The following is a 14,457-nucleotide window of genomic DNA, read 5'->3' as shown; positions in this document are numbered from 1 at the left end:
TGATAGGGTTGAGGAGAATTTTTACAAACACTTCCAAAGCAACTATATGAATCATGCGTTCAAGCAATGCACTTGATATTCAACCAACACTTCCCAATGTATCTAGCCACACTATCCTATCTCTAGGATACATGTGATGAGTGCAATATGTAAAAGATGTACTTATTTCTAAGGAGCATCTCCTCTTGTTTTATGAGTTCTAAATATGAATTCTTTCAAACCTAGATTCAATTTACTTAGAGTAATCTTTCAATTCATCCAAGTGACGCATGTAGGTATACATAAAACAAGTTGATCGCATAATTCTTTTATTGCTTAGTTCGTGCTGGCTACTTGCTTCTTAACTCATAAAGTAATTTAGCTACTCATGATAATGATGGAGAAAATGAACAAAGGATGGAATAAATATGTATTCATATTGCAGACTTTGAACTTTTTAACATTAACAATACAACACAAATACACTTTAAGATTAAAAAAAAAAAGGGGTAGAGAATCAAGCCGTGGTGCCAATGTCTTGCTTCCTCTGGCTCTAATGATGACTGTTTCACTGCGAATATTGAACAATGGAGCTCCTCTTATTCCAAAAGAGACCCAAGCTCTCAGTAAGGTGTTTTTATGGTTGAACGAGAAGGATTTCTTACACAGTTTTTGATAACGGGCAGAAATGCACGTTATTACAGTGCTAAGTTATAAAACAATGCAGGTTTGCGTTGATAAAAATATACAACATTGCGTCCAAAAGCATTAAGTTCACAATATTACGGTCGCATGCGTCAATCGCATTAAAACAGTTAACTTATGTATTTTTATGCAGAATATATGTTGACGCAAGGCAAAAAATGCGATCTAAAGAAATTAACAGTCGAGCGCATCAAGAGATTTCGATTCCGAATTAAGTTGACAAGCCGTTAACGAACTACTATAGCAAGTACACTCAACTTTTTGGTGACAAATATTCGGCGCATCAGACAGAGAATTAATGTCATCCCATCAGTGCAATCATAAGAGAGAAGAAGCCTTTCACCCCAAAGCTCTATAATACCAGATGCCACCTTCAGTGAAGGAGTTCGACAGTTAGATAATTTTCCCTTAGATAGAAGTAGCCTTGTTCTTAGTTCTCTTTTACTTAGAAGGCGGAAGCGAGGGAAGTGAGATTGTACCGAGAGATCATTCTGGTGAACTTGGAAGAGTGCCGGAAGCGTCGAGATCAAAGAGAGGGCCAACTCCTGTGGAAGTAGGAACATCTTTTGAGCAGAATAGAGTTAACAATGTAAAGGCCTTGGGAAGCAAGGAATTTCTACCAGACTCTCTATCCTTACCTTCCATTGTCATTTTGTACTCTAAACTTATCTATAGAAATGGAATTTACATCTTTATATATGTTCACTCTCTGTACATTACGCATGAGTAGCTAAATCAGTCGAATGGGTTGAGAAACACTTAGCTAGCATAACTGGGGATCTTCATTCTATGCAATTATCTTGTATTATGTTGCGTCATTCGTCCATTAGAGATACTCGGAGGGTAGTCTAAGGATAAAATCTAGGCTTGAAAAAGTCAGGTTGGAATCTAGGCTCGAGAGACAAATTAGAAATGTATAATCAAGAGATAGGAGCTTAGGAATAAGCACTGTTTGCTATTAACACATTGCATGCTTTCTAGAGATAGGTTATGATTGTATGCGATCACCTTGTCCTTGTGTGCATATTGCATCATCGCATAGGCAAGAAGTAGAGACTTAGGAATAAGCTCTATAGACATTATTGCATTCATCGCATGCGTCCTAGAATTAGGAGCTACCGCATTGCATTGGAAAATGATTGTTATTGCATGAGTGTAGCATGATCGCATAGTTTGAACGCATTCTCGGGAAACGCTAGCTAAAGACCTTCTCAACCCGTTCCTCCGCATACTCAGTGTATCTGCCGCATAATCAATCTTTTCTCAAATCCCTTGCATACTTTTAACACTTCAAACAACAAACCAATCAAACCATTAATTCATCTATTACCGCAAAGTGATTTTAAAAATTATTACCGCATATTGTGTTCCTTAGTCCCTGAGTTCAACCCTGGACTTACCAGGAAACTCCGCAGGATTTATACTTGGGTTCTGCTGAGAAAGCTTATTGCACAATGCATTTTCCATCACCGCAACTCCTTTCATTATTTCACCGCATAAAATAACGCATCAGTTTTCTTCTCAGAAATTTGGTGTCTCTAGTATATATTCTTGCATAACGATTGTATGGGTATTTATAGGCATCTAAGGATGACTTCTCTTTTCTCACTCATGATTGTGTTGATAAGGTGCATTAAATTCCATACCCTGACGCATCGCTGCAATGCGTCAGAAGTTCATTGAATCTTCAACGAAGTTCTCTTGTCAGCCACCAACTCAATATGTGATTGGACTTCCATCGCCCATGTCATATCATGCTTCATCGTCTAAAGTTACCGACTTAACTGGTTATGCAATCATGTGTTTGTCTTCGATAGTTATTGTTTGACTGCATCAGTGAGCATTTTGCATTAACACAATGACATTAGCTCAAAATTCAAATAGATTAGGCGTTAAAATGTATAATCGCATACTTTTATTACTGAATTCTTTAGCAAAATTGTCATAATTTTAGAGCTTTTTCTTATTCTTTTAGATGAGAGAGATAAAATAACTTGTATTTCTACAAGTTATCAACTCGCATGTCTCCACATGAACGATTTGGATTAATTTGTTTGTAACACTTACAACTCTTGTAACATTTACAAAGTGGGTCGTATCCGTAGTGTCACCAAGATAAGGCACCCAACTTTATCCATATACTACAGGCTATTTAGGTTATTACTTGAACATGATCCACTTATATATCTACCACATACTGTTCTAGTTACATAAGATAAACTATGTGAAGGGTTTGGAATACCCCGAAGCGGAAGCAATTGAATGCGTGTATCTCTAATTTTGTTTACAAAACATTAAATGTAGAGTGACGGAAACTACGATAAACATAAAATAATTAAGTACTTCTTCTATTGAGAAATTTACAAAGAATAAATGGAAATTCGAAACTTGCCCTTGAAGAACAAACATTTTTCATGTTTCCTCTCCATAGCATAGTATCACGAACCAAACTTCGTCTCCTAAACATGAACATAAATTCATAGCAAGACAGTGATCCAAATACGAACACCACTAATAGTTCTTCCTTATTATTCTCAAGGTGAGAATCACACAAAGGTATGTGGGCTTGCGTTTAATTTTGAAAGGGAAGAAGAGAGCTTTTGCTGAGAGAAATTTTACACACACAAAGAGTGCTTGAATGTTAGAAAGAAGAATAAGATTTAAAAAAAAAAAAAAAACTTAAACTCTTTTTCTAAAATTCAAAAATAAATTTTAATTTAATAAACAAATAAATAAACCTATATATAAGAAACTATATGTTATACCACATATAACATATAACCTATGGTTTATATTATATCATATATCATAGAACTCATAGTTTATTATTCTCTCATGTAATCTATAGTATTAATATGAATCATATATATATTAATTTTAACCTATAACTTTTATTGAATCACATTCATAGAATTAATATTTGAACCATATTCCAATATTTACTTCTCTCACTAAAATATTATATTAAAATTAATTTGATTCTCATTAATCTTTATTGAGCTAAGAAAGGGACCTTATGAACCTATAGATTGAAACTCCAATGATACTTGATTAATTAATTAAACTTTTTAATTAAATGAACAACCTTCATTAACTGTCAATCATTTTACTAAAGACCGACAGTTGCACTCTTCGTACTATAGATATATCTGTGTCCATTGGATATAACCAATCAACAGTGTGTTGGCCATTCACAAATTACTCGTAAATACAACTGGGTCAAAATTACTATTTTACCCCTATAGTTAAATCTAACTCTTTAAATACCACTGATCCCTCTAATGAACAATTAGTTATAGTCCAACTATAATCGAACCCCTCTTGAGTTAGGAGAGGGTGTGTTGCCACATTGTTCAAGATCCATAATCAGCCCTTAAGGGAGCAATTTATTTACTAACCCTAACAATAGGGAATGAGTGAATTCCTTCTTGTGTAGTTGTGTTCCCAACTCTTCAATTAGACAAATCCCAAAAATGGTAGGCATATTGAGTTGGCGAAATGGCCACTCTCACTCATGCAAATCAAAGGACCGCTTTCATAGGCAGGAGTTTACAACTCACTCAGGATTAAGGTGAAGTCACATATGGTCATCCTGATGAAATGTAAGTCTATTTTAGCAACGGTGTTATAAAGTGAGACTATTCATTTCGTGGTTCGATCTTATATAAACTCTTTGTATAGGACCTCCCCGCTCACATGTTTCCACATGAATGATTAGGATCAAATCATTTGTAGCACTTTACAACAATTGTAACAATTACAAAGCAGGTCGTATTCGTAGTGTCACCAAGATAAGGTACTTAACATTATTCATCTATTACAGATCTTTCAGGTTATTACTTAAACATGATCCACCTATATGTCTCCACATACATGTTTAAGTTACATTAAATAACCTTGGAACTTAGTTGATTGGTTTTTAGGTTAATGCAACTAAATGCCAACTAAAATACAACTTATCTTAGTAGATAAATAATAATTTGTATAATTACAATTTACAAACTACAAGACCACGAGATTTAGGCCCTCAACCACAACACTTGGATCTTTCCTTAATGGATAATTGCATATATAAAGTAATCAACGATTATTTTAAATAACATATTAACTACAAGGTTTTATGACATACATCCCAATAAGATAAAGTCAATAGTTTGATTCTTACCCGCAATAATTAAAAAATGGGGAAAAAAGGATAAGAAACCACCTAAAAATTGTATTATTAATATATAAATTTGTTTAGAAATTGAGAATCAAAGATAAACAGAACAAATGTAAACAATATATAATTGAAACAATGATATACATGGTTCATTAACAGTGTATTTGCTATGTTCTGGAACATCCCAAATTTTCTAGTAAGTTTAAATTAGTTATCTCAAATTTTCTAGGCCGTTTGGCTCAGGAAGTTCCTGACAGTTCTGGAAGTTATTCTGTCTAGGCCCATCACCCTCTATTGTGATAATAGTGGTGTTATGGCGAACTCTAGGTAGCCAAGGAGTATAGAGCGCGACAAACATATAGAGCGAAAGTATCATCTCATCCGTGAGATAATGCATCGAGAGGACTTGATATCACGAAGATCACTTTGGAGCACAACGTTGCTGACCTGTTTACGAAGGCTCTCACAGCTACAATTTTTTAGGGTCACCTTCAGAGCATGGGTCCATAGGACTACCCGCGACTGGACTAGGGAAATTGGGAGATTTTTGTACTGGGCCTTAGTGCCCTAGTTTATTATTTGTACTAGTTGTTTGTACACCCCACTCACTTTAGGAAAAGTGGAAGATTGTTGGGGTTGATGCCCTAAACTCTCGTTGGGTTCTGTAAACACAATATTGAACAAACGCTTGTGATGTAATAATATATGATATTTTCTTCACTTTTGTCTATGGAACATCGGTTTTTTTAATTGCTTTACCACAAACCAATAAACTAAGATCCCTGGTTGTCATTGTAACTTAAGCATGTATGTGGAGACATACGGTGGATCAGATCTTAAGTGATAACCAAAATGGTCTGTAGCAAATGGATATAGGAGGGAAACCTTATCTGGGTAACACTACGGATGCAACCCACTTTGTAGAATAGTTACAAGTGTTGTGACTTGCTATAGATGGTCTGATCCTGATCATTCATGTGAAGTCATGCGAGCGGGGGCGTGCTATACAAAGGAGTTTGTATAAGACCGGACCATGAAGTGTTATAGTTGTTGGGATTGGTGTCCTAATTCTCCCAGAGTCTCGTTGTTTATAATATATACACATTGTTATGAATACAATAAGAGTTATTTTATCTAGCTTTACTCCTATCCAAAAAACAAAACTCAATGGTTATTGTATGTAAACTTAAGCATGTATATAAGATATATAAATGGATCATGCCTTAAGTGATAACTTAAATAGGTCTGTAGTATAAGGATTAAGGTGGGAACCTGATCCTGATAACACTACGAAATGGCCGCTTTGTAGAGGTTTGCAAGTGTTGTGAACTACTACAGATGGTAGATCCTGATCATTCATGTAGAGACATGTAAGCGAGGGTATCCTATACAAAGATTTTGTATAAGGCCGGACCACAAGATGATTCGTCTTTGTATATAATGCTGTTGATACTGTAGACTTACATCTCACCTAAACGACCATAGGTGACATGACCTCAATCCTGAGTGTTTTGGGAACTTCTGCCTTTGAGGGCAGTCCTTTGATTAGTATGGGTGAGATTGGCCAGATTTCCAACTCAACATGCCTACCTTTTTAGGGACTTGTTTGATTTGGGAGCTAGGAACTCAGTTACACAAGATAGAATTCACTCCTTCCCCGAAGTAGAGGTAAGTAGATAGATTGCTCCCTTAAGGGCTGATTCTTGGGCTTGAAAGAGAGGACTACAACTTCTCTTTGGAAGAGAGGACTCAATCATAGTAGGACTATGACTTATGTTCATTAGAGGGATCAATGGTTATTATGAGCGAGCTGTGAAGGGTTATCGCACTGTTGATTGGTTGATATGGACACATAATATATTTGTAGTAAGAAGAGTTTAGCTGTCGGTCTTTAATGGAGTGCCTAGTAGTTATCGAATGGTGGATCTCGTGACTAAAGAGTTTAGTCAGTTATTCACGTACCGTTGGAGCTTCGAGCTACAGGTCTATAAGGTCCACTTGGTAGCTCAATGGATTCAAGTTGAGAATCAGTTCTTGGTGTTGATTTGAAATGTTCAAATTAACAAGAGGTAATTCGATTATATATGATATGATCGATGTGGTGTACGAGATACATCAAGTGGAGGATTAATGTAAATGAGATTTACATTAAGTGCCATGAAATAGAAAAAAAGCTATGGTTATATGTTTCATGAGATGAAATATTAAAACTATAGGTTATAAATATAATATGGTAAGTTAGTTATCATATATATTTATAATAATATTAATTATTTGATAATTATCTCTTTTTCTCTAATAACCAATTGAGTGGGAGGGTATTGGTAGTTTCATGGTAACTGATAACTGGTAGAAATACAAGTTATTACATTTCAAATAAGTAAAACAATGAGAGAATGCGATGGTAAAATAAGCAATATCGTGTCCAAAAGCGCTAAACTGAAAGAAATTGTGATCGCAAGTGGCCATCGCATAAAAGTAGTTAATTTACTTCTTTTGCGCAGGAAAAATGCGATGGTGCAAGTGAAATTGCAATCCAAAGGAGCAAGGCATCAACGCGCTTGAAGATTGCATTCGCAAGGCATTAGCGCGCTTGAAGATTGCATTTTCAAGTCATGCGATCGTATGCGATCGTTATAATTTTTTAAAAAGGTGGCCGCATAAAGACTGCGCATCAAGGTGACAACATAATAAATCACGATGGGACGGAAAGCTCATAACGGTTGAATCTGAATTTAGTTGACAAGCCGTTAAAGGCACACTGTAGCAAGTACATTCAACTTTTGGTGACCATTAATCGGCGCATTAGAGCAGGAGAATTAATACCGCCCATCATTGCAATCATTAGAAAGGAAGGCTACTTCACCTTGAGCTCTATAAATATCGAAGCCCACCAGTGTAAAAGGGGGTTAACAAGTTAGAGAAGGAAGCAATTAGTCTGTTCATATACATACTCATACATCTACTTAGAGGACGGAGAAGAGCAAGGAGATGAGGAAGCCAAGAAATCATTCTCGGATAGATTGAGAGACTTCCGGAAAGCGGTACAAAGGAGAGAGGGCCAACACTTGCGAGAGCAAGAATACACATCGAGAACAGAGTTGGAGTGAAAAAGAACAGTGTAAAAGGCCACGGAAAGCAAGACATTTCTTACCGGGCTTCTTATCTCTCAATTCCATTTGTTATTTTGTATTCAGTACTTTATTTATAGAAAATGGAAATCTCATTTCAATCTATGTTCAATCTTTCCATACTTCACATGAGTAGCTAAATTTCTGAATGGGTTGAGAAGTACTTAGCTAGCATGACAGAAGGATCTCATACAGAGAATTCCATGAGCGGGCTTAGATCGCTCCGATTTCACAGTGACCGAAACATAAACGATATACATTCTATACAAACAGTTATGCATATTAAACTCATAATCGGCATGCTCAGAAAACAAACATCAACAAGGAAAAGAGGTTCATACCAAATGAAGACTGTCTTCGTATGTGTGAACCCAAAATAGCAGAAAACTTCCCACTGATCTACCAGCACCCGGCGAGTCTGTCGACTGTAACAGCATGATCCGAACGTACACAAAAAATGCCGTGGGGACGACATCACCACAAGAGAAACCCAGGTATCCTCAGCGTAAAAAACTCAAAGAGTGGGCTCTAGTGAGTTTGGTAGAGGACGGAGGAGTAGACGTCGTGTAGACGATAAACAAGTGGGAGATGAACTCTGCTATCATATAGCAAAATGCTTATCGTATAGTAGAACTACACGATCATTTATGAAAAACTGAACGATCGTTTAGGAAAGATGTATATGATCGTTTAGAGAATGCGTGAGCTAGACGATCGTTTAGACGAACGAGCTTCTATCGTATAGGCTCTCGCGATTGCTCTTTCATAGATTCTTTTTAGGCGCGGGCAATACGAATGCACGACTGAAAAAATTAATCAAATGAAAACGATTTTCATAGCTTTAACCCGTTAGTTACCATAACCTTCGTAGCCCCATCTTTCCACATCCGAACGTGGATTAATCGGTTAATTATAAAATAATTAATCAATTAATTTAATTAATAAATATATCATATTATATTTATATCCTATAGTTTGATATCATATATCTACTATAGTATTTTCTCCTCTACTTGATATAAATCATATTTATATCTAATTTCCTCCAAAATAATGTATCTCATACATTTAGCCAATTATATCATATATACTTAACCAGTTTAATTATATAATTGAACTTCCTCTTGTCAATTTGAACATTTCAAATTAACCCAAACACTGGTTCTCGACTTTATCCAAGCTACCCAAGTGACCTTATGGACCTGTGGCTCGAAGCTTCAACGGTACGTGAATAGCTAACTAAACTCTTTAGCCACGAGATTCACCATCCGTTAACTGTCAGTGATTCCATTAAAAACCAACAGTTGAACTCTTTTTACCATAGATATATTTCTTTGTCCATCGGATATAACCAATCATGAGTACGATGACCCTTCACAGATGCTCGTAAGTACTGTTGGACCAATTTACCGTTTTTTTCCTGTAGTTACATCTCACTTCTTAAGTACCACTGATTCCTCTAATCAACAATACAACATAGTCCAACTATGTGTGAACACCTCTCGAGCCAAGAAAAAGTGTGTGGCACCACATCATTCAAGCCCCGGAATTAGCCCTTAAGGGAGCCATCTATCTACTTACCTCTGCCTCGGGGAAGGAGTGAATTCTATTTTGTGTAGCTGAGTTCCCAGCTTTTAAATTAGACGAATCGCCAAAATGGTAGGTTTGAATCGGCGACTTGGCCACTTTCACCCATACAAATTAAAGGATTGCCCTCAATGGCAGGAGTTCCCAACTCACTCAGGATTGAGGTCATGTTACCTATGGTCATCCTAGTGAAGTGAAGTCTCTGTCATGAACCATATTATATAACGAGACATTAACACTTCGTGGTCAGGTATTATACAAACTCTTTGTATAGGATGCCCCCACTCACATGTCCCCAACACGAAGGATCATGATCAGACCATCTATGGCAAGTCACAACACTTGTGACCATTCCACAAAGCGGGCCGCGTCCGTAGCATTACCAGGATAAGGTTTCCCTTTTATATCCATATACTACAGACCATTTTAGTTATCACTCAAGACATGATCCACTTGTATGTCACCACATACATGCTTGAGTCACATACAGATAACCAGGGATTTTATGTTTATTGGTTTGTGGTAAAGCAAATTTAAAACAAATAATCGAGTAAAACAACAAGATGTGAAGTAAATATCATATATTAACAATCACTGGTGTCCGTATATACTGTTTACAAACTACAGGACACGAAACTTTAGGGCATCAACCCCAATAAGAGATACTTGAGAGAGTAGTCTAAAGATAGAATCTAGACTTGAGAGAGTCAGATTAGAATATAGGCTTGAAAGAATCAGATTAGAATCGCATAAGCAAGAAATAGAAACTTAGACATAAGTTCTATTGCTATTAAAATATCGCATGCACCCTAGAAATAGGAATGATTGTATGCGGTCACCTTGTTTTATGTGTGCATTATTCATCATCGCATAGACAAGAATAGAGACTTAGACATAAGTCCTATTGACTTTTTCATATAGACATCGCATGCGTCCTAGAAATAGGAGTTATGGCATTCTGCATTGAGAGATGACGTGTTGTTATTTTTGTGTAGCATGATCGCATAACTTGTGCATAATCTTAGGAAATGCTAGCTAAACCCCTTCATTACATACTCATTGTAACCCTACACGTTCATCAACTCTGCATTCAAACTTCGTCGCATAGAAAAAAAACCTTAATCAAAGCATCATCCACTTCATTTGTTTTTACTACCGCAAGAGAATCAAAGTGATTGTCGCATATTTACTTAGTAGTCTCTGTGTTCGACCCTGGACTTACCAAGAAGCCTAATAAGGCTTATACTTGGGTCTTGTCAGGAAAACTTGCATGATCACTACATAACACACATCACCGCAAAATCACATCATAATTGCACGCATCAGTAACCGTGAGATAAAAGGAAAAATGTTTTCCTTGTAGGATTGTATCAACAGTAGCGAAAGCACAAGGATCATCTAAGCACTCAAATTCGCTAATTTTGGCAAAATATAAAACATGCTCTTGCAGAAAACAAATGAGTTTCATGACATACCTTTGTAGAACTTCTTCAAAGCTTGTTCTCCAGCTACAATCTTCTCTGAATCTTGTTGCAAACCACCTCAAGATCTTCCCTACTATTCTCTTGGTACTCTAGATTGAGTTGTGAGACTCAAAACAAGCTTGAATCAAGGATAGAAGAAGAAATGCTCACTGCAAAAAATCAGCTGAAGAACTCTTTCTTCAAACCAAAATTTCTCTCAAAATCTCTATAGATTGTATGCCCGATTTTCACTCCAATCTTTTCATTATATTGCAGATCAACACGCAAAGAAAAGAGTTACATGAGTTGCAGCTCATGCTTAGAGAAGACAAGGCCAAGCTAATGGCATTTGAGTGAGCTACTTTGGAGATGGATAATGAAAAATCTTCATTTTCCATTTTAAGTATTTTGTTCTCTTCTCTCTTTTCAATTTTATCTCAAAAATTAAAATTTGATTTTAAAAATGAAAAAAATTTAATTAATTTCATAAATTAATTATTAAATAAAACTTAATTAATTTAATATCAAATATTAAATTAATTTTAACATATATCCATCTTTATATATTTAAATCATATTTAAATATATATAAATTTTCCTATTCCGTCTAATTCTCAAATTAAACATGTAATTATATCTCATATAATTACTAATTCCCTTAATTCTAATTTGAACGTTTCAAATTAACTTATCACGCTATTCTAGAGCTAGTCCGTTACAAGCTAGTAGGGGACCTCGTGGACCTACAGATCATAGGCTCCAACGATCCGAGATTAATTGGCTAAACTCATTAGACCAAATTAATCCTCATTCGTTAAGTAATGTGTCACTCCACTAAAGCCCATAGTTGTACTCCCCTCATTGTAGATATATTATGTCCACATAATTTAACCATAATCAACAAGTCGATCCTCCACAGGTTGTTCGTAATAATGACTGGGTCAAATATCTATTTTACCCCCGAGATTACATCTTATTCCTCAAGTCCCTACTGATCCTCTAATGAACAATTGGTTTGTGATCCAATCACTAAACCAAACTCTCTCAGCCCAGTGAGAGGGTGAGGCCTCTTGTTCAAGACTTGGATTCAGTACTTGAGAGAACAACCTTTCTCCTATCCCTAAATCGGGTAGGCGTGAACTCCGTCTTACACCCTATGTCTCTAGCTATCTATCTAGTCTTACCCCTGAAATATGAGTCTTATTGTGCCGACGTTGTTGAGCCAACTCTCAACTATGCAAATCTAAGGGCAATCCCAGATAAACAGGAGTTCCTAATTAGATTAGGATTAAGATCGAGTTACCTAGGTCATCTAGGTGAAATAGTCAGTCTTAAACAGTTATAAAGTAAGAGTGACTTATTTCTTAGTCCTGATCTTATACAAACTCATTGCATATGACGCCCCCACTCTTCATGTCATAACATGTACGAATTAGGATCACATCGTATGTAGCACTTTACAACTCTTTGTTACAACTACAGAGTAGGCCGCATCCAATGGCGTTACCAGAATAAGGTACCCAACTTCATTCATATACCATAGATCATTTTGACTATTTACTCAAATCTGATCTACTCTTATGTCTCCATATAAAGTTCAAGTACTCATACAATAGTCATGGATTTTAGTTTATTGGATTTTGACTTTCATACAATTTATGGGATCAATAACAAGTATATTAATAATAGAAGATGTTTATAATTTTACAAACTGCGATTTTTTAGGACATAAAACCCAACATTCCTAAATTTAGTAGTTGATGATTGAGAGTTTCTATTCTCGGAAAGTTCTCACAAAGCTGTCGAGTTGCACAGCGAGAGTAAGAGATGCAGTCCGTTGATGAAAGCGAGATTTAAAGGCGAAGAAGAGTTCTTCAACTGGTATGTATCTTGTTCCTTTGTTGTTTAAAGTTCAAAGCATACTGTAATTTGTTGTTAAATGCATAACTCGTATGTTTGATTGTGAATGCAGTATTTCTGTCACAATGAGTTTGGAATGATCTTTCTTCCGCTCAGAGGTACTCTTTAATAAGAGTTCCTTCAATTGGTATCAGAGCCAAGTTCTGATATTCCAAATTTATTGATGCAAAGAATAGCATTTACTTTCTCGATGGGTAAAGCATGTTTGCTCTCTATTTAATTGTTAAATAGTTTGGTGGATATGGATTAATGAAGTTTTCTGGGATGAAGCCTCTGGTTGTTTAAATTCTTTTACATTCAAAGTTAATTGTAAGGGCCCCTGTGTTTTTGGGTGTATTAACTTGCTTTCAAGTCTGTAAATTCAAAGTGTTTTAATCTTTGTGAGTTGTTCGTGATGAGGCTTCAAGGTGAGGAGTTACTGCTCTTCGAGGATGAAGATAACCAAGCATTGGTCGGGTCGTGTAAATGATGGGATAAACGATCATTGAGTATCGGATACTCGGGAGAATATTGACGAGCACGCACTAGACGATCGTGCAGCTCAACAAGCTTCATTGCTTAGTTACTGACTACACGATCACGAAGTACTTTTATTACTTAGCACTTGTTTTGTGATCGTCTAGATGACCGTGCTGTGCTTCGCAGCAACGTCGTCGTCTAAACGATCATTTAGACTTGCGCGTGTAATGTCTTGTGCGTTAAACGATCGATTGCCTCATGCTTCATTGCATTGTAAATGGTACTTGATCGTAGCTAAAAGATCGTGTATACCTGCCACGGTTACTAAACGATTAAGGGAGCTTCGCCCGGGCGGTCCAAGACCCGGTTCACCTATGAAGCGGTTTGCTCGATGGAAAATGTGATAGATAGAATTTTTATTTCCGATTTTGACGCGGTTCATCCCGGTCCATTAATCTTTGTGAATGTACATAGGATAGGATGTATGTTTATTTATATGTTGTATGGTATGCCATATAGTAGATATCTCACCTTAGATTATGCATTGGTCATGCATCATCTCTTTATTGTAATGTTATGATTTAGAGAAGCATGATTTAAATTACATAAGAGCATGCATCATATAATATAAGAGTTATATTTATGCATGCATAAAGCATAGACATGCGTCATCTTTATATTATAAGTGTTATAGTATAAGGGTGTATGGAAGCATGTTTGCTTGGTTCATTACAAGTATATAAAAGTTATATATAGTAATGAATGGACATTGCATGAAGCATGACACATAGGTTAAATTTATAAGTGTTATAAATACCTAGTTGTGTGGAAATGTGTATGGTTTTAGTTGTTTCTTTTACAAGAGTTATAAAAAAATTAGAACTAAAATCTATAAGAAAGACATGCATGCGAACTTAGGCTTGAATCATGGTTTTAAAAGTGTTTTAAAACTTGGTGAAGATAGACCTAAGATCACGGTTCTAATGAGATTAGTAACCTAGGCTTTAATCTTTTAATCAGTTTAATAGGATTAAATTGACTAATAAAAGGT

The sequence above is a fragment of the Benincasa hispida genome, chromosome 9 (genome assembly GCF_027475165.1).
Source record: "Benincasa hispida cultivar pf3 chromosome 9, pf3_genome.v1.1, whole genome shotgun sequence".
Lineage (NCBI taxonomy): Eukaryota > Viridiplantae > Streptophyta > Magnoliopsida > Cucurbitales > Cucurbitaceae > Benincasa > Benincasa hispida.
This window is presented reverse-complemented; position numbering follows the sequence as displayed.